This window comes from Cyprinus carpio, chromosome A3 (assembly GCF_018340385.1).
Source record: "Cyprinus carpio isolate SPL01 chromosome A3, ASM1834038v1, whole genome shotgun sequence".
NCBI classification, from domain to species: Eukaryota; Metazoa; Chordata; class Actinopteri; order Cypriniformes; family Cyprinidae; genus Cyprinus; species Cyprinus carpio.
The window spans coordinates 23,429,469-23,456,675 of record NC_056574.1 but is presented as its reverse complement, the minus strand read 5'-3'; the positions used below and the strand labels follow the sequence as shown (position 1 = coordinate 23,456,675).

At 37.6% G+C, this 27,207-nt stretch overlaps 1 protein-coding gene across 9 annotated transcripts in view; it reads right to left on the bottom strand.

Moving 5' to 3' along the window:
• LOC109055600 (SH3 and multiple ankyrin repeat domains protein 1-like) overlaps nt 1-27,120 on the bottom strand; it is an 85,035-nt gene extending 57,915 nt beyond the window's left edge. Inside the window, exons 1-2 of one of the 9 annotated variants that reach the window (XM_042725055.1) lie at nt 26,793-27,114; nt 26,589-26,624 (exon numbers count right to left, since the gene is read on the bottom strand). The gene's annotated coding sequence lies outside the window, so the exon portion shown is untranslated. Of the gene's footprint in view, nt 1-26,588 lie in introns of all 9 variants that reach the window. The other 8 variants (XM_042725040.1, XM_042725048.1, XM_042725031.1 and 5 more) reach the window with 8 other exon arrangements.
• Nucleotides 27,121-27,207: the final 87 nt, after the last annotated feature.

The window sequence follows — 27,207 nt, the reverse complement described above, 5'->3', positions numbered from 1 at the left end:
TGATTTTCAAATAAATACATTTTGAATGAATCAACTGGATAAACGAGTCAACACGACTCTTAATAAACATTACCTATCGCCACCTACTGGTACAGCAATGCAACATGATTAGAAGTCAATGGCCGAATATGCTCACACTGAGTACATACTCTACCGGTCCAAACTTAAATTATTTGGAATCAAGTTTGGAATAATCAATGCTGCATTTGTTTGATCACATACAGTAAAAATCAATATTGTGATATATTCTAACCATTTTAAATAACTCTTTTGTTTTTAAATATATATTCAGCTGCCATTACTCCAGTTTTCAGTGTCATGTGATCCTTGTATTAAAGAATTCTCTTTCAAAAACATTTTTAAAAAATGTATGATTCCAAAGCATGTTGCATCGCTACGCTAGTAGGCAACAACTAATTTATTTGTCTATTATTAGTTGTTGATTCATTTACTTTATCGATTAGTTCAAAAATAACAATTCATATATATTGGGGTACTACCTTGGTGCTAGTCTCCTAAATATTTTAATAAACTTTTAAAGTCTACTTTAAAGAAATAGTGTTAAAGATGTTTATAAGATGTCACGGAAAATTTCACAACATGTGGGATTCGTTTCAGAGAACTTATGCCAATGCGATTGGTTTACGTGGCACATGTGGCTTTCAAAAATGATACCGATGCAAAGGTAGACATCTCCTTTTTAATTAGGGTAATCACATCCCCACCGCAGAATGACAGCACAGACCAATGGACTGACATGAACAGTGAAAAGTCGTGCTGTTGGACGAAATATCAGCACTAAATAGACTGGAACTAACTGCTGTATAATAAAGTATATATAGCAGTAAACCTCCTCAAAGCAGCCTTAACTTGGTTAAGTAAAGACGTATTTACAGTGAATAGTGACTGCATAAAACAGATAATACAAAAACTGAGAAGAGTTATGGAACTTTGATACATGATGACCAGTCCGACCCGATATGACAATGAGTGAGGGACAGAAAGAGGAGGAACAGCTATAAGTAATGGAGAAGATATGGATAATACCAGAGCGATGAAAAAGGGTGAAAAACTGACAGAAAATATGTGATGGGAACATTAAATGGCTGTAAAAGAAATAATATGACTGTCGGAGAAAATAAATGACAATGGCTGAGAGAAGTGGAGTGGGAAGAGAGGGTAATATGAAAGAAATACAATAAATGAAGCACAAAGCCCTCTTATTTACAACGAAGATCAAACTAACGCCCCTTTGGCAAGCTCAGTGAAATTGTGCTTTCTTACAGTCCTTCTTTATCATTACAGGTACCCTAAAACCATGAAACAGAACCACAAATGGTGTGCAGTTTTGGCGGAAACACTGACCATATTCATGCTACTGGTCACCCAGAGTATCCCTGTTCAACAGAGCAATGAAACCGTCAAAAATAACATGATTTAGGGAGTCTTGACAGTACTGAGAGTAAGTTACAGAGGAAGCTGAAAAGAGAAAGAGGAGAAACAAACAGCAACCTTCAGCTGAGGTAGAGCAGCTAGCAGAATCTGAAAAGATGGATAAGGACAAAAGGAAAGAGTAAAATAAAACTGGCTGAAGAACAAAGTATTTTTTTTTCTGCTGACTAATCACAGATGAGGGGGTTGGAGATGAGGGGAGGGGAAGCGGGAGGGAGCTGAGATAGAGGGCAAAAGGAGAAGGGTGGAGAGAGCTGGGGTGAGAGACTGAATGAAAGACAGAAAGAGAGGAAGGCCAGGATGGTGATAGAGAGGGATTAGTCTCGGCAGGTTCTGGATCCAGGGAAGAGGAACATGGGCACAGCGGGAAGAGAGAAATGTGAATTGAACAGATAGATTAAAAAGCAGAACACTGAGGATCTGATCTCACATGTGGGAAGAGGTGCATGATGGCAGGGAAATATGTAAGAGAGAGTCAAAATAGAGAAAATTATGAACAAAAAAGAACTAAAGAGACTTTAAAGGGAGAGTTCATTTAAAAAAATCAGAATTTTGTTATCATTTACTAAACCTTATGTCGCTTCAAACCTGTATGGCTTTCTTTCTTCAAAACGAGATGATTTAAAAACTGTTCATGCTGCTCTTTTCAACTTACTGAAAATGAAGGTCTGTAAAGCTCTAAAACTGACAAAAAAGTGCCTTAAAATGATCAGAAATGTAGTTCAGATGACTCTTGTGCTATATTTTAAATCTTTGAAACTATAGGATAGGTTTGTATGAGGAACAGACCAGAATTAAATCTTTATTCATTGTTAAATTTCACATTCCATGAGGCATCAATCTACCCTGCAATTATATCCAGAAGAAGCATAATAAAAGAAATACTATCATATTACAAATATTTTTTGTCTTTTTCATTGCTTGACAACCCCTGGTTACTATGAACGCTACAATGGTTTTGGAGCAACATTGAGGAAAGTAATTTTACATTTCTGAGTGAACTTTTTTCTGTTTTGATGAAACGGAAGTAGCGACTGATCTTTTTATCTGTATTGTGATGTACAGAATCTGAAACAGAAACAGATTATCAAAAAAAAAAAAAAAACGTGTGAGACAAGGACTTCCTCCATTCTATGAATCAGTGGTTAATTTGATTTTGAGATGTGGGCACTGCACCCAAAAATGAATGTGAGTTTATGGACGACTGGAAGAAAGAGGTGAGCGGAGAAGTCTGAAGAGTAAACTCACATTTCACAAGAAGATAGAGTTATGATATTTTGACAAAAAATTACAAGATCAAAATAAAATGAAAACATTAAAAATATGCATGGATGTTTTGTTCACAATAAAATAATTTTTGATACTCCTCATTTTTGCATAAAATATGCTACATGTGGGTTTGGAGTGATGTGGAGGTGAGTAAGTAGATTTTTTATTTTTAACTTTTCCTTTAAGGACATAGTTGGATAGGACATGAAGAATGTAAGAGCACACAATGAACTGAGCAAATCTCAATTAATCATCAGCCCAGGGGGAGAGATGAATCAAGACAAAGGAAGTGATTGATGAACTCTGTAGGCCAAGAAGGAAACACAGAGCGATAACAAGTGCAAGATAACAGTATCTCTCCTCATCTCTTTCTTTTTTGTTATCCTCAAATGGGTCCCTTCTCTCATTTACTCTGTCCAAGCAAACTTCCACTTTTGTATTTCTACAAAATTTTAATGAGCTTCAAGTCGGTGCCTTTTGAGCGATTACTCAGTATCAAGGTTTTTGAAGTTTGATGGGGCACCTCAGGTTGCATCACACTGTGTCTTTTTTACAGACCAGTCTTGCCTTGTTTTGTTATTTTGAGTTTGTTTGCCTTTCAGTTTTGATCGCTGAATGTAACCCAGTCAGGGTTGTGATTTTTTTCCCACATGCAATTACATTTCATCAGCATACAATGGTTTTTAAACCACAGTTCTTATGAAAATGTAAAATACTTTAAATCAACATAAAACACATGTTAGAGCAACAATAACTCCCCTAAATGTTGCCCTACTAGCCTAACAGATTTGTCTGGACAAAGGATTTCTGAGCTCCCAGGATGCATTGTAGGATGAATAAATTATGCGGTTACATTTGTTGGATTAATGTGTTGCTGATAGCTGATTTATTTTGTTGTTCTTGTCATAATGTGATGTTCAGAGCTCACCTTTTTTACACTATTTGTCTCACCATTTTAGACCTTAGTGCCATATGAATGTTTTAGAAAGGAATGAAAATGAGGCCGTGAGAGATTACAGTGCATTCAGTGGATTGTACTGTTATTTAACAACAACATTCAGTAGACAAAGCTTTGTGAAAATGACAGGATCAAGGACCTTTATACAATATGTGCCACTGCAAAGAATGTAAATCTAAAGAATGTAAATCTATCCTTTACAGCCTCATTTTCATCCATGTTAAAATCCATAAGGCGTCTAACCTGATTAAGGTCTGTTGAGGTTTGAGAAGTTTGAGACCTTCACCTTGCAAGATCTTAATGACTGCAGTAATGATTGCAGCGTTCATGTTAAAGTGATAGTCCACCCAAAAATGAAAATTCTTTAAGAATGATATTAAACCATTAACATGTGTTGTTTTTTTGGACAAGACATCTAGTTACATTGACAAGAATTTATTGACAAAACAAAACATTTACAGTAATGAATGAGTAAATTCGGGTCAATCACAAAGATGTGTTACTGAAAGCTTTTTCAAACTTCAATGCAACATATTGCTTTTTATTGTTGTTTTTTTATTTTAAATTATTGTTTGTTTGTTTGTTTTTTACAGTGTTGAAACTTTGTGAAACAGCAATTATCTCCCAATAAAATACACAGACATTTCTAAAAGTCTGCGTGAACCCTGCTGAAAAAAACAAAAAAACAGCTTAGGCTTGTTTGCTGGTCTCCCAGCTGTTGGCTGGGTTCAGAGCACTTTTGAGAACATTTCAGCTGGTCAAGTTGGGAGACCGGCTTAAACCAGCTTACAGAGATTGTTACGCCCCTTGGACACACCTGTCAATCATCAGCTCTTGTAGTTTATCTTTATTCACCAAGCACAATCATCATATAGATACAACCAAAACTGGTCATTTCTCTCCGTAAAGACCTCCTTTGAGTTTTCAACTGGAAAATCCGAATAGTCCTTCCGCCATCCCTAAAATGGCTTCTCTCTCTTATCACTCTCTGTCATTTGCACACTCTCAGGTGTTCTGCCCTCTCTCTCTTTCACCCTCACTTTAATGTAGGACAAAGCATCTATATAGATAGATATTTTCAGTATCTCGGCCCCCAGGACATTATACTGGGAAACTTCCAAGGAACAGACCGCCCCACTTTTACACCATGAAACTGGAACGGCCAATTTCTCTCTGATACATACACACAAACGCATAGGTATTTGTCTATCCACAGTGTGCGAGGGACAGAATTACTGAGGTGAGTGCAGAATTACTCACTTCTGGCTCTTTTGACCTCACAATCTTGTGTGTCAGAGCACATGTCAATCAACCAACTAAGGCACAATCTCAGCCCCTCAGAGAGTTTCAGTCCTCAGAGAGCTATTTTGCAGTCTCCTTCACATAATGGAAGCAAGTCATTCTAATTCCCTCTCTCCATCAGCCATCTTTACACGGGAGCATATAAAACAATAACCAACGCACCATATTTCATGATGTGGGTAATAACAGTGACCTACTTCCGAAGCTCTATTTCCTGCCATTTTTTTCTTAATTTGAAGTGTTGGGAATTTCCAATTATGTCACTGAATCAAATACTCATCATGACACGAGCACATCAAAAGACACCATACAAGGTCACATTTGTATAGAAAGATATTCCCACAGCAAAAGAGCAAAAAACTGAGCCAAATGCTCAAATCTCTACTGTGTACTCTAAGATTCTGGTCTGGTTATATAACAGAAATCATATTAGAGAGCTGAAAACAGCTGTACTTCCACATACACGCACCTTAGGGGAAGCTACAAATCAAACTCCCCCTCTGAGTCGACAACTCTCCACCATGGGGCTAATTAAGATCTTAGATCCCGCTCAGACTGTCTTCTCCAAAATGGCTTTCATTTTCAAAAGACGTTCAGAAAATATTACAAGATCTGTAAAATATCTCAGACAGAGCAGAGAATATAACTCACTCAACCACAGCGACCCTCTCTCATTCTGACATTTCAAACAGATTTTTTTTTTTTACTTAAATGTCAGTAAACCAGGGTTGTGTAACATTTACAACTGATGGATGGATGGATGGATGGATGGATGGATGGATGGATGGATGGATGGATGGATGGATAGATAGATAGATAGATAGATAGATAGATAGATAGATAGATAGATAGATAGATAGATAGATAGATAGATAGATAGATAGATAGATAGATAGATAGATAGATAGATAGATAGATAGATAGATATTTAAAAATCTTACCAACCCCAAACCTTTGAATGATAGTGTATATATTAACTTTAGGCACCAAGGGCAGAAGAACACTTATTCTCCCTGAATACATTAGTGTGTTAATTTACTGTGTGCAATTCAGAAACTTCCTCCTTTTGTCATTCAAATCCAAATTCCAATTCAACTTATAAACTGATAAGGAGCCTGTTCTTTAATTCCGTACTGTACTCTGTCAAAAGACGCTGTTTTGAGTCAGAATCTCACAATTTTGAATGAGCTCACACCCTTAAATATACTCACGTATGAGATTAGTAAAATTGTGGCGTGTCAAGCGGATTGAAAAGAAAGAAGAAAGAGAGCTTGCAAAAAGAAGATTTCAAGGGCCACTAGTCTCTTGAAACACCTCAGCATCATGCCTTCATTAAAGCGGAGTGATTTCATATTCTATTCACACAGTCAACATCAATCAGCTGTGACCTGTGGTTTTATAAGGAGAGCGTGAGATTCTCACGCAGAGCAGCGGCCCACATACCGAGCGTTTATGAGTGTGTTATAAGAGAGAGAGAATAAGCGAGCATGTATGAAAAGAGAAAAAGCGTGTGAGGGGGGGAAAGTCACCATGTCTTGTCAACAACAGAAATGATAGCAAGCAACTTCCACCTTTCCTTTGCTCGCGTGTGACAGTGATGTCACCTCATGGCCTGTTCATCAACCAGACATTCGACACATGACAGTGTCGTATTTCATTTGGGCACAAATCTGGCTCGACGTGCGCAGTGATAATGTCATAACAAGAAAACAGCTCTAGCCTGACCACCTCTGAGAGGCCGAACAATGCCTCGCTAGCCTGCGTTTTCTGGCTAGACTGATAAGAGCACAGACATCTCAATGGGAAAGAGCTTGCCGAAACACTCCTGAATGGAAGCACATAAAGAGGTTACACATTAGAGAGGAGCGCTGCAGGGGGAGAGAATGTGTGGGCTCTGGGTTTGATGCTTGGGTTTTTCATGCTTAAAAATGATTGGAGACACCATGCACGATGGCACAAACGCAGGACGGATCATCCCACTATGAACGAGACATATTGATGTCATGCTGCTTTTAGTTTCTTTTATAAGATGGAAGAAGATAGAAGATAGTCAAAACTGTAGCATTAAAGATACAGTTCAGTTCCAGTTTCCAGTGTTTTTATTGTAAATTAAAACTAAAAACATTAAACAGTTTCTGGTAATTGAAATAATAAATATTAGACGTTCCAGCTAATAAATAGATATTAGATGGAAATAAATATTTGATTTTAGCTGACACAAACTTAAATGAAAATAAGAATTAAGAATATTGACAACTAACTGAAATAAGTTTAATTTGAAGTACTTGAATTACAAAAACTAAAACTGAAACAAAAATGAAATCTATATTGAAATGCTTAAATCTAACAAATTGTCAAAAACATAACAAAATTACTAAAACTCAAACTAAAATGAAAATTTAAAACTAAAAGCTAATTCAAAATATTAATGGATACTATATCAGTATATAAATTATACCAGAATAACACTGACTGCTCCAAACCTGTATGACCTGTCCTGTATTTATCACAAAAGAATGAAAGTCAGTGGTTTCCAATAGTGTTTGGACCACATTGAATTTCACTGTATGGAAAAAACAGAGTTGAAAAATATCGAAATATCATTTTGTTTTGCACAGTAGGGTAAAAAAAAAATCATGCAGGTTTGGATAATTAAATGATGACAGCATTTTTATTTTTGAGTGAACTATCCCTTTAATAACCTCTAGTCCAATCAATCTAATCCAGTTTGTCTCATGAATATGTAATGAGTTAGGTGGCAGTGTGGGAGGTACCATGCATAAATAAATTAAGTTTCTATTTGGCTTTAGCAAAGCAAACAGACAAAATGACTGCATTAAAACTTACTTGTTAAATAACACGACTGCGTTACACAATCAAACTGCCTCCTCTTATTTGTCAATAAACTCTCCTGGCCTTTCTTTTTCTTGCCTGTAGGTATGAAAAGACACCCTCAAGTGAACTTTCACAGAACAGGATGCTTTGGATCTGTGCGGTCCACAAAGGCTTCACTGACTCAGCTGTTTTGTGGTCAGCGTAGGTTTTCTAAGCTAATGCACTGAGGTTTGTGTTAAAAACAGAGCTAATGGACACAGATTATACACTACAACTACGAAGAACTTAAGCTATCATAAAAGCTAACCAAAGGATCACACACATCATATGGTCACAATAAATCAACACTACAAAGTGAAAAAAAGCAGTTTTCTTATGGGGGTTTTGGCTATTACAAATTAAAGCTCAGACAGCTATATAAAAAAAAAAACAACAAAAAAAAACAATAGTAGTCTTGACAGTCTGAGGTAAACCAAAGAGAAAAATAAATCTCTGAAAAGACAAAAAAAAAAAAAAAAGGAGTGGAATCAACCTCAAAATCCTTTACACGCACAAACTGCTGCATTATTGAGGTGTTTCCCACAAATCTCTTAAACGCTAGCTGAAGATGTGATTGTGTGTATTGTATCTCTTTTTTTCATTAACACTGATATTTTAATCATTTCTGTGCGATAGCTCTCTAAACTGAGGAGATAAATCTCTTGTTTGATCTTGAGGTGGAGTATATTTGGTTTAGAAATAAATGTGTTTGAGAGTATTAAAACAAAACTGAAAAATCCTCTCAGGCTGCAGTTGGTTTGCAAGGAAAACACAACTCACAATACTGAGAATAAATAGTCCAAACTGATTTTACCTCAAACTAAACCTCCACAAAAATATGATGACATACTTGGGTAAATCATAGCTGTATTAACATGTCAAATAAAGCTGGTTTACTGTGTTTGAGACAGTGCTGTGTGGTGATGTGTTATCACTGTGGCCTGAGGGCTTCCTCCAACTGACAGAATTGCAATATTTCAGGCTGCGGTTTCCTGACAGGCCACACTGCTTTTTGCCAAGGCTCCCTCAGGTGCAAGCCAAGCTGACTTGGCATTTTGTGACGGACATATTTTGCGATGATACAGCCGTCAGAGGGATTTGAATGGGCAAACACTGGATTAAAATGTCTCTGTGTGTCTGTTTCAGAGAGATGGCTGAGAGGAAGGGCGGGACAAAGCTGGATCAGTGGAGCTTGCACTCCGACAAGTACAAGCTCTCTCTTCCTCTGCGAAAGTGCAATTCACACACGCACTCCAGATGTCAAAATTCCACTCCACAAACATAGGTCAAACTGAGCAGTGATATGGTAAGGGAAAAAATGGGAAAGATTATGATACTTTCCACGAATACACTTTAAAGCAGTGTAAAGCAGTAGAGGTACAAATCCCACACTATAAAATATGTTTTTTTTTTGTGTGTTTGTTTTTTTTTTTTTTTTTTTTTTTTTTTGTGTGTGTGTGTGTGTGTGTGTGTGTGTGTGTGTGTGTGTGTGTGTAAATAAAACGTATTAAAAATATTTTTGAAGTATGTTTCACAATAAAATAATGTTTTCGTCTTTTTACTTGAAAAATTTCACATTTAACTTAATTTTTTATTTTCTCTGTATTGTATTTTAAATTGTTAATTAATTAACAGTTTCTGAGTGAGAAAAACAATTTTGTTGCATCCCACCTTAGAAGTACTCACATTGCTGACTGCATCATACAACTAATACACCATTTTCATAACTTTTACATTAATTGAATAATCAAATAAATACTCCATTCCTTGTAGTAAAACTAAATATAAACATCAAATACTCATCCCTGTTAGTGCATGATTTTCCCACATTACAAAAAAACCATTCCTTAAACTTGTGACACTCAAGAAATATATTTAACATTTGAACCCTTTCTACAGCATGATTATAAGACATGTAAATAATATTATTTCATTTTCTAAATTTTTGCAGATATTGTAGTATTGAATGCATAACTTGTAACATTTTAATTATTTATTTTAATTTTATTTATTTTTTATTATTAAACTAATTAATTTAATATAAATATTGTCAACTTAAACATGTACATTTAATTTGAATATAGAAGATATTTAAGCACCCTTTCTTCATTGAACATTTGTTGAAAATGCCTTATTTTGTAGGAAAGTGCCTTGACACACACAAACATGCTCTGACCCACTGAGCCATCCATTAAAACTGCTGTCACTTTCTAATATTAAAATCTCTGAACCAGCCAGTGTCACACATGTCTTCCTCACTGGGATTTGACAGATTGAGTTGCAGTATCAAAATGACAACCATTCATTTAAAACCACCCCATTTGGGTATTGTAAACTGACAATATGAATGACAGAAAGGACTATGATACAAGCAACTACCAAACTCTTCAGTGTATTTTCATTGTATCCTCTGTTGCTTATTCCTCCACTATTTAATTCCACCATATGCTCTTTATGTACCATAATTTAAAATATTTTTTTCAATTTCTTAATATTGTGCATTTTGTCATTTGTCACCTTTGTTCTTTTGTTGCATCATCTGAGCATAAAGTACTCTGAAGAAGTGACATATTGGTTAAATGATAGTATCCTGACATTTAGAAGGCAATGTCAGTATTACAGCTGGAGCTGATGTCACTGATATTAGAGCGCTCTCCATGAGTTGTAAATTGGTATTTAAAGGAGTTCAGCGGGCAGCTTTCTAACCACCTTCACCTTGATCAATAAAGCATATTCCTGCCGGCCCTCAAAATGACATGACCATCATCAAACATCAATGGCACATTAAAAGTATAATCTGACAGATGTTCTGGCATGCTGTCTTGGTTAGATTCCCACTGTATTATATATTCTGGATGCCACGGAACACTGAAAAGTCAATGTACATTCTTCCAAAAGGGTTATTTGCAGTGTAGAAGAACCATTTTGGCTTCCTCAAACAACATTAAGTGAAAAGTTCTTAAAAGAACCACAGTTTTCTTAGTGTGAAGAACACTGAAGCACATTTTTTTCCACTGTAAAAAACCTTTTGTGGAATGGAAAAGTTCCATGGGTGTTAAAGGGGTCATGAACTGCCTTTTCCTTTTTTTTTTTTTTTTTTTTTTGTACTGTTCTCTGAGGTCCACTTATAATGTTATCAAGACATTTACATAAAAAAAAATCATATTTAGAAGTAATACCCCCTCATCTTTGACCCCCTCTTATCTGAATGCTCTGTTTGAATATGTGTGGTGGATTGTAGACTCAGAAGTAAACGCCCACTACTCTGGCTGTGTGTTTGACAGCCTACATCCTCACAGATGGACGCTTCTGTGATTTAGGTTAAAAATGCATAAATACTCAGAACATATCAAACCAATAACAGACAAAACAATAGTGACCATGTAATAAAAATAGTTATTCACTCTTGTGTGGTGCGACATTACTGTCGGATCCAATATAGTGGCATAGCATTGTTTTTTAGTTTCAATCTTTCTGAAAACCTACGTCGAATTGTGCCATGTTTATAAACAAATCCACGGTAAAAGTTTATCATTTGGTTTCTCTGTAAACCTGCATTTGCCTCTCTCATTATTTACTTACTACAGGCACAAATCAGTGGGCGGGGCTTAACAGGCAGTGATGTCGAAGCAGGTGTTGATCTTCTCCTGTGGACACGGTGTTTGGCTACACTATTACATCATAAAGTGGCATAAAGTGCTATTTTTGGCAGATTGGCTTCCATATAAGCAGTTTTTAGACTAATGAGAAAGTTCTGAGTTCTGGAACATACATGATATTTTTATAGCACAATGAGCTCTTATATGTCAACAGATTGAGGGAATTTTGATTTTTCAGTTCATGACCCCTTTAAATGTTCTACATGGATCCACAGATGCCAATAAAGAACCTTTATTTGTGAGCACATTAAAAACCCTTCATTTCACAAATTCCCAGTGCATTGAAAATCATTAGCTTAGCATCTATGCATAAATAAAGAGTTAAACATAAAGAGAGATGACAGTGGCTTTTATCTCAGCTATATGTTTTTTACATGCAGTAATTGTTATTCATTAACATACACTAACTACTGCCTCTAAAAGCTTCTGCCTTTGAGAGTTAATGACAGAAGCCTTGATATTCTCATTAATTTTAGTGGAGAGTGTCAGATGGGAAACAGAGAGAAGAGTGTCAAGAAGCTGAAGATTAAGTTTGACTTTGTATGTTCAAACTGTGGAAGAAAGGGGAAAACCAAAACACAAGGAATTGTCTTTATATCATTCTAATCTATTCTATATAGGCCAATCAATATGGCAACACTTCAAACAGCACTTCTCACCCCCTCCCTCTCCTCCAGGCCCCTTGGCTTCGACAATACATGTATACGCTTCACCTCCTAATTGTGTTTGCATTTTAAATTATTCAAAGCAATAAAAAGAACAGAAAAGACACTTAGGATTCCTCCAGCTTCCACATGAGTCCAAATCCACATCTGTCACGCAAAACTGAGCATTCTGCTTGAGGAAATGTAGGGATGCGCACTCCCAGGACAAGGATAAATGATGCATATGACTGAAATGATAAAGTGCCATTTCATGACAGGGCTATTTGATTACATCTAAAGAGATGCATAAAGAAACATCTGCAACCTGTGTCAAAAATTTTCCAAGAATGGCAGGCATGATCACTTTTAATTTTAAGAGTACTTACGCTGTGAGCAGGCTTGGGATTTAGCGTATCAATTTGAGGAGGTGCAGTACAAATCACGAAGAACAATGATGTATCTGATTCTCCTGACTGTATTGTGAACATATTTAGTGTAACTTAATAAATCATATTACCAATTCTGCAAAATCAATTTCCAATAATCTCTTTTGATGGAGACACAACTCAAGTGATGCTTGTTCTTCGCTATAATCTCTAAGACTGTGATCAGTGAGGTTGCTGCAGTCAATGGTCCATAACTGATTTGAAAATAAAGCAATAATCTGGCAATAATGCGTTTGAGGGATGTAAATGAAATCAATCCTGTCTAGTGTGAAGGCTTTCTGCTTTCAGATGTTAATGTGATGATCATGGCCATCATTACGTAGTCTTCTTTCGTAATTATCAAAGCTCTGGAGAATCGGCGCCCTGTAAGACATAGAAGCGACCACCTGGACAGAGACTGAAGAGCCAACAGCAGTGACCTTATGTTGAAAGGAAGCCATACATAAATCTTAAGCCTTGATAATAAGGGAAAAATATTTTCAGCCATTGTGTCTGTGAGAAAAGCTTATACTGGGTTTAATACAAGTTCTCAATCAACAATACAATCAGAATTATAGTGAGAGTGACTTACAATGAAAGTGAATGGGGCCAATTTGTAAGTGATAAATTATCAATGCCACAAGTTAATATGATTTTATTATCAAATATTGCTTACTAACCTTTACTGCAAAGTTAAATTGAACTACACAACTTTGTTGCCATGACAACACCTAAGACATAAAAATGAGAACAACGTTACAGCTGAAACAATGCGTGGTAAACCGGAAATTTATTTTTGTGGTAATCAACATTATGCCAAGTGCTGTCAATAGCGCCACAAACTTCTGTATTGTGTAAAACAGGTCACACTTCTTTTTGTTCTTACTAACATTAAGATATTAAAAAACAATAAAATGGCTACAACAAAAAGAAATAGGCAGGTTAGCTAATTGCCTTAAAAGTCCATAGATATTACTGTCAGTTCATACTGCTATTAACACATTCTCTTAAAAGTGGAATTGATGAGACTGGTTTTCTGATTTGGTCATGTGCCATATTCCCCATTGAGCTTGTACTGAACCCAAAAATATTTATTTAACTGTTTGGACAGAACTTCAGACACAAGATAAGAAAATATGTTTTCAGCTAAATGTAGCACTGAAAGTTGCAAATTTATGTTTGTTTGTGTGCGTCAAAGTCTGCCAGTATACATGCACACCTCCAGGGCCCCACCACCCACTATTTCTGCAGCTGTTAGTCATGGCAATTGCCGTCCACTCACACCGGCCTCGCAGGCAAGCAGGCGGGCAGCTGAGTAGTTAGGGAGGTTCTGTCATATATCATTCCCCATTCACAGTGCTGCCACCCTCCACTGTTACTATAAATACAACCAGCAGCGCCTCCATTATTGATGCACACAGCCACTCCAACCAATCACACCAATCTATCCTGAATCCATCATTGCAAGGCACAACCTCAAGATGCCTGCTTGCCTGGTTGACCCACCCACAGCATTCTGAATAAGACCTGAAGAGGATCAAAACCGGGATCCTTGTGTGGATGAGAGTCTGGCTCGTTCATCATAATCTCTTATAAATGGGATGAACGGATGATTGAGCACATAGTGAGGGCAATATAACTGCTCTGACACACCGGAGGACACACCATCCTATTGCAGCAATATGAGAGAGTATTACAGTACAGTATTTTTTATCTTTTTGACCTCTTTTTTTTTTTTAAATATTATGATTTCATCTGGTTAGTCTCTGGTTAGATTAAAATCTCAATGTTTTTGACAGCAGCACAAAACATTACAACAATAAGAGCAACAAAAACAAAGGATAATGTGTAAAGAAATGTGACTAACTACAGTCGTGGCCAAAAGTTTTGAGAATTACATAAATATTAGTTTTCAAAAAGTTTGCTGCTAAACTGCTTTTAGATCTTTGTTTCAGTTGTTTCTGTGATGTACTGAAATATAATTACAAGCACTTCATACGTTTCAAAGGCTTTTTATCGACAATTACATGACATTTATGCAAAGAGTCAGTATTTGCAGTGTTGGCCCTTCTTTTTCAGGACCTCTGCAATTCGACTGGGCATGCTCTCAATCAACTTCTGGGCCAATTCCTGACTGATAGCAACCCATTCTTTCATAATAACTTCTTGGAGTTTGTCAGAATTAGTGGGTTTTTGTTTGTCCACCCGCCTCTTGAGGATTGACCACAAGTTCTCAATGGGATTAAGATCTGGGGAGTTTCCAGGCCATGGACCCAAAATTTCAACATTCTGGTCCCCGAGCCACTTAGTTATCACTTTTGCCTTATGGCACGGTGCTCCATCGTGCTGGAAAATGCATTGTTCTTCACCAAACTGTTGTTTGGTTGTTGGAAGAAGTTGCTGTTGGAGGGTGTTTTGGTACCATTCTTTATTCATGGCTGTGTTTTTGGGCAGAACTGTGAGTGAGCCCACTCCCTTGGATGAGAAGCAACCCCACACATGAATGGTGTCAGGATGCTTTACTGTTGGCATGACACAGGACTGATGGTAGCGCTCACCTTTTCTTCTCCGGACAAGCCTTTTTCCAGATGCCCCAAACAATCGGAAAGGGGCTTCATCGGAGAATATGACTTTTGCCCCAGTCCTCAGCGGTCCATTCACTATACTTTCTGCAGAAGATCAATCTGTCCCTGATGTTTTTTTTTTTGGAGAGAAGTGGCTTCTTTGCTGCCCTTCTTGACACCAGGCCATCTTCCAAAAGTCTTCGCCTCACTGTGCGTGCAGATGCGCTCACACCTGCCTGCTGCCATTCCTGAGCAAGCTCTGCACTGGTGGCACTCCGATCCCGCAGCTGAATCCTCTTTAGGAGACGATCCTGGCGCTTGCTGGACTTTCTTGGACGCCCTGAAGCCTTCTTTACAAGAATTGAACCTCTTTCCTTGAAGTTCTTGATGAACCTATAAATTGTTGATTTAGGTGCAATCTTAGTAGCCACAATATCCTTGCCTGTGAAGCCATTTTTATGCAACGCAATGATGGCTGCACGCGTTTCTTTGCAGGTCACCATGGTTAACAATGGAAGAACAATGATTTCAAGCATCACCCTCCTTTTAACATGTCAAGTCTGCCATTCTGACCCAATCAGCCTGACATAATGATCTCCAGCCTTGTGCTCGTCAATATTCTCACCTGAGTTAACAAGATGATTACTGAAATGATCTCAGCAGGTCCTTTAATGACAGCAATGAAATGCAGTGGAAAGGTTTTTTTTTGGGATTAAGTTAATTTTCATGGCAAAGAAGGACTATGCAATTCATCTGATCACTCTTCATAACATCCTGGAGTATATGCAAATTGCTATTATAAAAACTTAAGCAGCAACTTTTCCAATTTCCAATATTTATGTAATTCTCAAATCTTTTGGCCACGACTGTACACAAAATGCTAAAATGACTGCTAAAAAAATCTTTGACCTGAGTCCTGCAACCATTTAAAGGCACTAGAGTTTTCAATTTCTGAATCTTCTGAAGTGTTTGAAGTTTAAAAAGTGATTAGGACCAGATTCTGAGCAGTCTGCAGCCATATTAAAACTGAAGTTGTCTGAGGTCATTTTCACTATACAGTTGATAACTGATGTCCACAGTGTGATACGAGAGACATCAAAGTAGTGCCGGTTACTTACTTAGATGAGTGGGGAATAGAAAATGGCAAATAATATGATATACCTGACAGATATTTGTTGTGACTGACCACGTATTCCAGAGAGCTGCTTAATAATAATATACATCATGACACTCTTCACTCACATGTGCCCATTATTGCAACTGATGGTTGACAAATATATGATTTACATAATAAATCTGCAGATATCAGCAGGTAGGTCATTGCCACATGTTCATAAAAATGTGTGTAAAATATGACTCAAAACTAGTGTTTGTTCAAACTTGATGCAAGTGCACAGATGGGCTCTTGTTTTCTTATAATTTATGCTGTCACATATTGCTCACATCTCTTCAGGCTTATAGCTATAGGCTTGAACACACACCTGTTTCAGAGAAAGAAGAACTGTTCTGAATCTGTTTTGGTTTTTCTCTCCTCTTTCTCTCCTACATTCCTCATGTACGAAAAAAAAAAAAAAAAAGCCAACACCAGTGGTCCTTGTATTCACCACCTTGTATTTTCTGCTTAAAACGCACATATCAGCACTGTTCCCATGCACAGTCCTGGAAAACTTGAAAATTTCAAAAGTGGCATTTTGAGGTCATTGAAAATGTTCTAAAGTCAATATACATTTTTCAGCCCTGTATCAAGTCCAGCAACTTCCAAAACACTTATCCAAAACTTGGCTAATCAAATATACTAAATATACAAAGTTCTGAGCCTATACAGAAATATTTGTTGTGGATTTCAAGTGATACTTCACAAAAACGTAAATTCTGTCATTATTTACTCACCCTCCACTTGTTCCAAACCTGTATGAGTTCCTTACTTTTGCTGAACACAAAGAAGACACTTTGAAGAATGTTGGTAAACAAACAGTTGATGGTAATCATTGACTTCCATGGGATTTTTCCCCCCAAACTACGGATGTCAATCGCTACCATTAACTGCCTGGTTACCAACATTCTTCAAAGTGTCTTCTTTTGTGTTCATACAGGTTTGGAAGAACTTAAGGGTGAGTAAATGATGACAGAATTTACACTTTTGGGTGACTTTTCCCTTTAAGAACCCAGGAAATGCTAAAAATGAACAAAACAAACAAATAAAAATTAGAGGTAAAAATATAAATAAGCATTAACAAATGTAAACAATTACACAAAATAACAGGTGACTTCACTGACATTTCCATGTCAACTCACAGCCACAACATTAACCTAAAAAAGGACATGACTGACGAGGAGGATGGCTCTAAAAGCCTATTGATCAAGTTGTTGACTTGAGCTGACACTGCCACCGCAGCTAAGCTGAAGTTTGATTGATGGTCTGTGTGCGGCTGACACTGATAAACTGAGCCAAAACAGTCAGCATATGAGGAGGTACATTTGCAAGTTTAGCACAGCTGCTGCAACAGGCATCTAGCGCTGTGAGCTGAAGTATGTGGCTATTAGACCTGCAATAGATGAACAGAGAGTGAAAGATAGCAGGCATACATAGCTGGCCTCAAACAAGCTATTCATCTACCAATGCAATGGATCACACACAGAGTTAATCGGCTCAGCGCAACTCTAAAACACACTCCTAATAAACAATCCGGATGCTGTTATTTGCCTTAATGGAATTCAGTCTTTGAGCATCTGCAGTGGTGAGCCATAGCCATTTTTGCACACTGATATTCTCATCAGAAGCGTCGGCTGTGTTATACAACTGAAGAAAAGCAAGCATGGCTGGATTACTACAGGTTTTGTATGCAACTATGATTCTGCAAACAATGTGATTTTATGCAGAAGTATTCATGAGTAACAGATTGTCTCCCCTGTCTTCATTAAGCAGGTCTCAGCAGCATAATCCCTTTGAATGAAGATGAGCGCTTCTTAGCCACACACTAACATGCTGTAGCTCATTCTTCATTGCAGTTTTGATCAGCTAACACAAAAAGACAAGTTAAACATGTTTGTTTGTCCATTTGCCTGACATGGTTCACTGATAAGACTGAATGATATTACGAATACTGAGAAGGGTGTGTGGTGAAATATCTGCACCCTTAAAAGGCTTTAGAGGCGGCTAATATCAGTTAAAAAAAATCAGTCAGTGATTGTATGTTTACACATCAGTGGTTCTCAAGATTCTGTATGTTTTAGGAGCTGGATGTTTTCAAGTCTCCCAAGTTTTTAAGTGAATTTTACAGTAGTTCTTGATTTACTTGATAAGGATTCAGATTTTTAAACATATTTCTTAAATATTTTAAAGGGTGAAAAAAAAAAACTTTCCATTTTTAGTAGTGGGCTGCGGGCATATAGAGCAGAGACTTTGTGATGACAAAAAGCCCAAAATATGATGATCCCTGAGTGTGATAAAAATCTATTAATTAATTAAAATTGTTTTTTCAAAAAATTATTTAAAAAAACTAGGCTTATTTGATTTTATATTATTATTATAGGAAATTTCATGCATCCATTATTCAACTCATTCCAGTTTGCAAATTTGAATATTTTCCATACATACGATATATGTCTTGTAGGACGGATACATTTTTAGTTTTACTATTATTATAAAACAACATCTCTCGATAAAACCAAAATTATTACTATTAATCTTGTGAATACCTACCGTCTTTTAAAAGTAAGAATATACAGAAATGTAAATATATATTTTTTTCTCTGTGAAATTTCAAAACAGACACCCTAGCATACCTCAGTTTGAAAACCCCTGATATATGAGCACTATCACATTTGAAGACGTGAGATATGGTTGTATATTGGCACGCCTGTGATTAGTTCATAGACTCGACTGCCGTAGGTAATCACAGCGTGCCGATGTACAGCCATATCTCACGTCTACGTGTGAGTGTGATATTGCATTTATACAACAGTTCGATGGCACGAGTGTGTAAATATAAAAGGAAAACAACAACGGTGTGTCTTTTAAAACCCTCTTTTGTGCAGAACTACTTCCTTCCACCATGGATTTCAAATCTCAAGGTCTGTTATAAATTCGAAAATGTCACTTTAGAACTAGTAACAAAGGAAAGTTGAGTTGCTTCATTAAAAGTATGACTGTATGAAAACTCACTGTATTATGTAGAGTTGAGATTTAGGAGCTGGACTGATTACCTGCATCTGATACAGCAATCAATCTCATATTCACAATTAAACCTTAGTTTTGAATGTCTGCTGAGGAAAGTCATATCTTTGTTGTACTGTCCTTTCATCTGTTAAGGGTGATTTCCGATGACAGCGCTGCTCACTGCATTTGTTGGCTGCGTCTTACAAGCTGTTATTAAAAGTAAAAATAACTTCCGTTTCAGTCTCTTTCAATATAAAAGTCTTTACCGCTGACTCGTAAAACTCTCGAACACACACAGTTTCCAAATACTAAATACTACTATGTATATAACATATTATTTATTGAATAATAAACAACAACAGCCACCATAAAAGTTGCTAGACAATTCAGTTTAAAGTACAAAGGCAGTGCTTTGACAGCACTGAAGTTACATAAAATATAATGAAATGATATTTTGCCCTCAGCTAAAACTATTTGCTCTGGAACAAATAATAGATTAATTAATAATAAATTAATTCTAAACAAGTACGTTATCACCTAAAAACTCTTAAAACTGTGTTTCGTGACAGAAAAACAGTATTATTTTTTAATTATTTTGTTTGTTTTTTTGACGGCAACATAATAAAATGTTGTTGCTGATGCACGCTTTTGTTGCCCTAACTTAACTTCCGGTAAACTTCCAAATATAATTGATAACAACAGCTAAGTCCCTCTAGAATAGATTATTTTTGATAACAGGCTAAATATGTTTGCAGGAGGTGCTTTAAAGCGGGAGAAGCAGAGGTTTGAGAACCACTGCTGTACACAAAGCAGCACTGAGCTTGCAAGCCCTGCTTTATCAGGCATATAACATGCAAGATGAAATGAAAATAACATCGAAAATTTCCTTCCTTCAGAAATACAGTGATATTAAAATACCCGCGCCTCGTTTTGATTTTTAAACGTGCAGTACGTGCTCATGTTTATTCAACGAAGCCTTTTGGAAAATGGGTCAGTGGATATCGTGGCGGGTCACCACAAATTAATAAATGTATGGGAAACACAGCACAACAACCTGAGCCCAACTGCATTACTCATCACTTTAACTTTAACTGCGTTTGTAGCCGGCGCCATAGCCAGACTGATAAACAAACACAGACCGGAAGTTAACTTCAGGCCAGGTGCGTGCGCTCCATGAAATGGTCTAAAGTGGATTTGGGCATCCGGTATGACACTCGCTGTGAGAAATACGGCAAGCAGAGTGATACAAATGGTGAAATGGTTGGAGGACTTTGGTTATTTCTATAATATTGCACTTTTAACAGCCAGTCAGATTCGAGGACCAGAAAGAACTGTTGTATAAGAGTAATCTTACTGAACCTGAACATCAACACTTAATTAATGTGCATAAGCAGCTAAAAGTCCATAGAAAAGTCAATATGGGGCGTAATGCACTGCCATGGCAGTTTTAAACTGCTGTTCTGCGCCAACTGGTCTAAAAATAGCTATACTTTGATGATGCACTGGTGACTGCTGAGAAAATTCATGCCCCACTCCCCCTCATTTACTGCATCCCTATTTCCCTCTCAGTGGTGCAATTAGCACTATTACACTGGGATCTGCTCCACAGAAGTGCAGGAGACTTCATCCAATCACTCAGAACAGTTGGCATGAATGAGTGTTTCCTCATGCACAGAGCGGGAAGGAAGGGGGATGCCAGCATGCAACTGCATTACTGCAACTGTATTTCTCTTGAATTTTTATAGTGAAGCAAAGGAACAGAGAGTGATGCCATCCTCTTGAGATTCAACAAAAGGGTTCTGTTCTACTTGAGCATACACATGCTCAACCACTGCTGTGAGAAACACCCCAATGCCCTGTGCTCACACCAATGCCGGCATCATCTCACGCTGACTCTGCTCGAGTTTCCAAAGTGCTAGACTATTCTCAGCAGCAGGACTTGTGTTTGGGTCTTTCATCAGTCACAAGGGGGAACAGCTCTGTCAGTGCAAGGGGGCTTTGGCACGACACTCCAGTTCTGCCAAAGCCAGAAACGACCAGAGTGCATGACACCTTTTCTTATATAACACTTCAACAGTCAAAAACCACTGGTCAACATCAACCTCCCCTCCTGAAAAGACCATCTTAAAACAACGTATTATTGGTTTGGTGCCTATACAGGTGGTGGACCAGCAATGTCATGCTATTTACCTGCAAATAATGCTGGTCAACAAGCATTGACTTTTTGGTGAAGATAATTGACCCAGGATGTTTTCATGGTCGAGATTAAAAAAATACAAATAAAAACCTGGTGGGTACACCAACAAAGCACCATCCACTTCTGAGGAACAGAAGCCACAACATATAATGCAAATAATCTGTCATAATTTGTTCATCCTTCTGCCGTTTCAAACCCTTCCCTTCACACAAAGGAAGATATGTTGAAAAACATTGGGTTCCAAACAACACTGGACCCCACTGAATTTAATTTTATGGTCAAAATAAAGGAAGAAATAAAGCCATGCAGGTTTATGCCATGCCATGTCATGAGGGTGAATAAATTTAAGGGACCATTATCAGAGTTGAAGTATATTTGCAAAAATTTAACTGATGCAATTTAAGAAGCAATAAAGTGTTTATACAATGTTTTAAAAAGACATTGTTTTAGTCTGACAGATGATTAACTTTGAATGTGCATGTAAATGTACTTGCACTGATCTTGGCAATTTCTTTCAATCCACAGTGAGATGTATGTGATAAAAACTTCAAACTACTGCTACTAAACAAAACTAAAGCTTCATGCTTAAGGAAGATCCAGCTGTACTCTGTTTTCGGGTGATTCCTCAGAGCAGCGGTGGATCTACTCTCTCCTTAAGCCCGCAGGTGGCCTCAAAAACTTTGCCGTTGTTATGACAATCAGTGTGCACATTTCACAGTACAGCCTGTGTGTGACACAAAATGTGTCAGTGGAAAAACTCTTGTCTACGGCACACACACACACACAAAAAGCATTTTAATGTAAATAAAATAAAAGAAAATAAACACATCTGTAAGCCAAGCAAAGTGCTTCTACTTTGTTAAAGAAAGAGTCTCAGTCAGCTGTCAGTGAGAACAAGTTACATAAAAGTAAAAATGTAACAACTTTTTATAAAAGTAACGTAACATTGTCATGCATTAGTTTCACAAGTAACTTCCCCCAACACTAGTCATCAACCCTTACGCCAAAGAGAGACACGCAGAGCAAAAGAGGGATAAACAGATGGAAAGTGGAAAAAAGAGAGTTTGGGGAGGTGAGAGATAAAGGACAGAGCTGAAGTAGGCCAGAGCGCTAGGGAGACCGTCTGTCCCAGATCAGTCCTTTACTGCGAGCAGAGTGAGAGAAGGAGAAAAAACGTGAGCGGAAGTGCGTAAAATGATTGGGCTAAATCCCGAAAACTCTAATTATCCCTCCAATAGCCTATACAGTAAATATTAGAGGAAGGAGAGATTCACCATCTTCAACTGTTGGGCAAACACACTGAGAGGAAAAAAAGGACGAGAGGGCAAGAAAAGCTCACAGGGGACAAAGAAGTAAAGTGCATAAAGAGTGGACGAGGAGGAGGGGAAGTGGACGGGAACAGCCAAGAAGTCAGGATGGAACAGAGAACAAACATCACCTAATAGAAGTTGAGTAAAATGAACAGGAATGAAACAGTGAGCACTATATCAAGCCTCCATGCTGGCCAAATTGTCAGATCCATGTTGGCCAGGTAGCACCCACCGCCTGCTTTCAATAGCTTAGACAGGCAAATGTATTATTAGAACATGCTCAGGATGGAAATATTTATTGAATGGCACATTTGTATCTACTCATTTCACAGGACAATGTGAGAAGAACATCAGACTATGCTGATTACAATTGTTCTGAGGTGTGTTTCCCAGAAGCAACGCAAGTTCTGTTGTTCAGTGGAAATGCACCAATGTGTGGTAGTTGTCAGGTTGTCCACACCTGCTGTAGATCTTTATTTCAGTGTGTGATCATTTATCTAAGCCAGCTGAAATGGTGTGAGCTGTTACTATGTTAAGATGACAACATTTCTCCTCATCCACTGTTACAAGTGTGAGGATGCGTCGCAGGAGATCTTTCTGCGGAGCATAATGAGAGAAAAGTGTTGAGAGTGGTGGTACTCACACATACCAGCACCATCTCTAAATGGAGAAGTGGAAGAGGCAATAAATACAAATATCAAATAACTGGAAAGAAATACTTTCACTCTTCACTAGGGATGGGTCAGGGTAGTTGACGCTGCTCTCACTTATCTGCAGTATGTGACTTTTATAATGTTGCAAATGATTTTTATTTTTTAAATCAAATAAATGCTTTTCTTTTCAACTTTAAAGTCGTCAATCAATCCTGAAAAATAGGTATAATGGTTTCCACAAAATTAGCACAAAAGTAGCACTTCGGTTTTAAAGACTGATAATAAGAAATGTTTCTTGAGCAGCAAAAAGGTAATATATCATTTCTGAAGGATCATGTAACACTGAAGACTAGAGTAATGGTTGCTGAGAATTCAGCTTTACCATCACATGACTAAGTATGTAATAATATTATATATCACAATAAATAAGTGGTTTTGCACAACCCTGGATACATCCATGTGTATGCATGATATGCATGGGGCAAAACGTGTATGTGTGCATTTAAAGGGTAAAATGGAGAGAGTGTGACAGTTGTGACAGCGTGTGACTGAGGAAGAAATGTTTAATTACATGCAATGCTGGAAACACAATTCTGCCCCAATATCTGTGCCAGGAAAAAAGGTTTGTTTGAAAGGTTTTGTTTCTCTTATTCTATTGATAAATAATTTGTATTATATATTTTTTTAATGCTGTTACGCATATATTTAATAACATTTTGTTTGTAAGGAAAGAATCTCCCTTTTAGTCTTTACAACTATACATATTTCCTTCCATTTTTTAATCAGTAATTGTCGTTATTTCAAGTTTTAAGCATAATAACCAAATTTAGTGAATTATGCTTCAGTGATTTATGCTTCGTAAACAAAAAAAAATACATCCTCAAAAAACAAGTTTTATTAGTTTTAATAAAATGTTATTGTTTTACTGGGAAATATGTATTTAACAATTTTTCAAAATATTGTACTTATTCTCAGCATAAAGAACTCTTGCCATACATGTCCTTCATTTTTAACAGCTGTTTGAGGTAATTAGCCACAGATCTTCATTTCTCGTTGGCTTCATTACTTATTATTTTTCCCTCCCCCGCATTGTTTCTCTCTTTCTCTCTCAATCTCACAATAAGTGGCTAGAAATACATATATCATGTAATTATGGGTGACCGCAGCAAAGACCTGCAACAATATCAGAGGAGAATATACGCGGAAAAACAAAGGCTTCTAATAATACAGTGGTTCTCCCAACACTGCACATTTCAGATGCCTCCCTATTCAAACACACCTTATTCAACTCATCAGCTCATTAGTGAAGACACCAAGACCTCAAATGTGTGTCAGATAAAAGAGACACCAAAAGCGTGCAGTGTTGGCGGTTCTCCAGGACCAGGATTGGGAACCACTGTAATAATAGATTCAGCAGATAATGGCAGGGCACAGTCCCAAACCAAATCAACACACCCATCCCTGTGTAACAGCACATGCAGACACACTGCCACGGTCTCAAGATCTCTTCACATGATCCATGCAGAGGGGAGAATGTTTGCTTGTCGGTTCACCTGTGTGCCACTTCTAGACTGTGTGGTGTGGAGTTTGCTGTCTACTTAAAGGGCATTCAGTGGGTTGTCTGAGCACCAGTGTTTATCTGTGGGCGAAGAAGAATTTGTAATGAATGGTGTGATAATGGCAATCACCTGAAAAGTACCTAGCCTTCTTATATTCACAACTTTTTATAATTAATATTAATCTGGGATAAATAGCATATGCCAGATAAACATAATATAAAAATAATACACTCAAAATGAAAAATCTGCCATAATTTTCTCATCCTCACATTGTTCCAAACCAGTACTATTTTTTGTTTCTTCCATGAAAAGCAAAAGGACAAATCTTTTAAGACTGTTTTCTATGTTTATTGCCACATGGAAAAGCATAAGGCCTAAAAAAAAGAACACAAAAAGGGGTCCATATGACTGTCAGAAGTGCAATATTCTGGATCAATTGAAGTTAAAACTGTGCAACAAAAATATAAAAGAACTTAAGCTGTTATTCACTGAAAATAATGACGTTTGCGCCAGCTCTCTTTGGCGTGTTTGTGGATTTGTGAACACGTCAAGTCAGATCTTTTTTAATGAATCTGAACTGATTTGCGCACAAAGATATTAATAACCTAAATTTCGGTCTGTTCTAGCAAAGCTTTTGCATGGCTTCATAAGACTTGGAAAACAGTGCACTAGTCGTATGGACCACATTTATGATACTCTAATGGTGCTTTTTTGAATCTGCAGTTCACTGTAATTGCATGGAAAAGAGCGTCCGCCATAATATTCAATATTTCACCCTTTGTGCTCCATACAATAAAGACAATCATAAAAATTTTAAACGACATGAGAGTGAATAATTGATGAAAGAAATTTCCCTTTAACAGCAAATTCTTCTTACGAGAAAAAAGACAAAAGGCAGTGAACAGAAAAGAAAACTGATGTGGCATTTAAGAGATGCAATCATATGAGAGAGCTGCCATGCTTTTAGATCAGTCTGTTAGCACTGCTCAGTAAGTCTGCATGCATGCCAATGTATGTGGGTGGGTGTGTTTCAGGGAGTGACAGGATACTGCATATCAGGCTTCTCCCTTTAAAATACAGAGGAGAAAAAACATATTACACTCTGTGCCAGGAACTGATTTGTATCACTTGTCATTTTTATCAATATGATGATCTTTTTCTGCGCCAAACTCTTTCTAACGAAGACATACAAATATATATCCAGTAAAACTTACAACCTGCTGATGCAGTATTCAGCTATTCTTTCTGCGCTTCATGCACCTCCTGTTTTAAGTGAGCCTGCAGCCAAACTACAGATAATAAGAAACACCAGCCCAGTCTGATCTCCTCACATCATTCACTCAGTATAGCAGATACAGCGCATGCACAGGTCGCCTCTGTTTCCCAATAGCTTATATTTCCAGATTTGAATGGTTCAACTGTGAATGGCAAACCACCAGCCAGCGTCTACTCTTACAACCCCTTTCAGGATCCATTCATCGCTCATCCTCCGTACATTTTCACCAGCCTCCCGTTCCATGCATCCCCCCGGCACAGGCGTAAGGAGAAATAAGCCCCACTTACTGTCTTGCTGTGGTTGCCGCTATTTGTAGATCCTTCCTTTGTAAATGGAGAGAATGACAGCAGTTATAAAAGAAGGGGAAAATCCAGCAGCTGGTAAAAAACGGGGGGGAAATACAGCAATGACAAAAAGAGAAGGAGAGGAGAGAGAGAAGGCAGATAAAACAAAAAAAAGAAAGAAAAATGAAATGAAGGAAAATAAATCACCGTGGCAACAATTAGGCCTTTGGAAATTACATTTTAGAGCGTGTCCTGTGAGCCGGTGAGCGCTGGGAGCCAATGCCTATCCTCAGCGGGCAGACACCGCTCCAGAAGCCGTGCAATAGTAACACTTCTATTTCCTCGGATCTGACAATCGTTCTCACCCTCTCTCTCTCCCTCCTCCCTCCTTTTCTCCCTGCCACGTTCAAACAGCCCCGATCGCTCGTTCTCTTTCAGCTGGTTGGTTGGCTTCGTTCCTCTCTCATCCTCTTGTTTCCCTCCCTCCATACCTGCCTCTCTCTCTCTCTCTCAATCGCTTTCGCCCCTCCCCCTCTCCTCCACCGTCTTCCCCATCAAAACCCAGATACAAGGCAGACCCCTCCTTCCCGCTCTTCTTCTCCCCAGCTTTCTTTGATGTTGT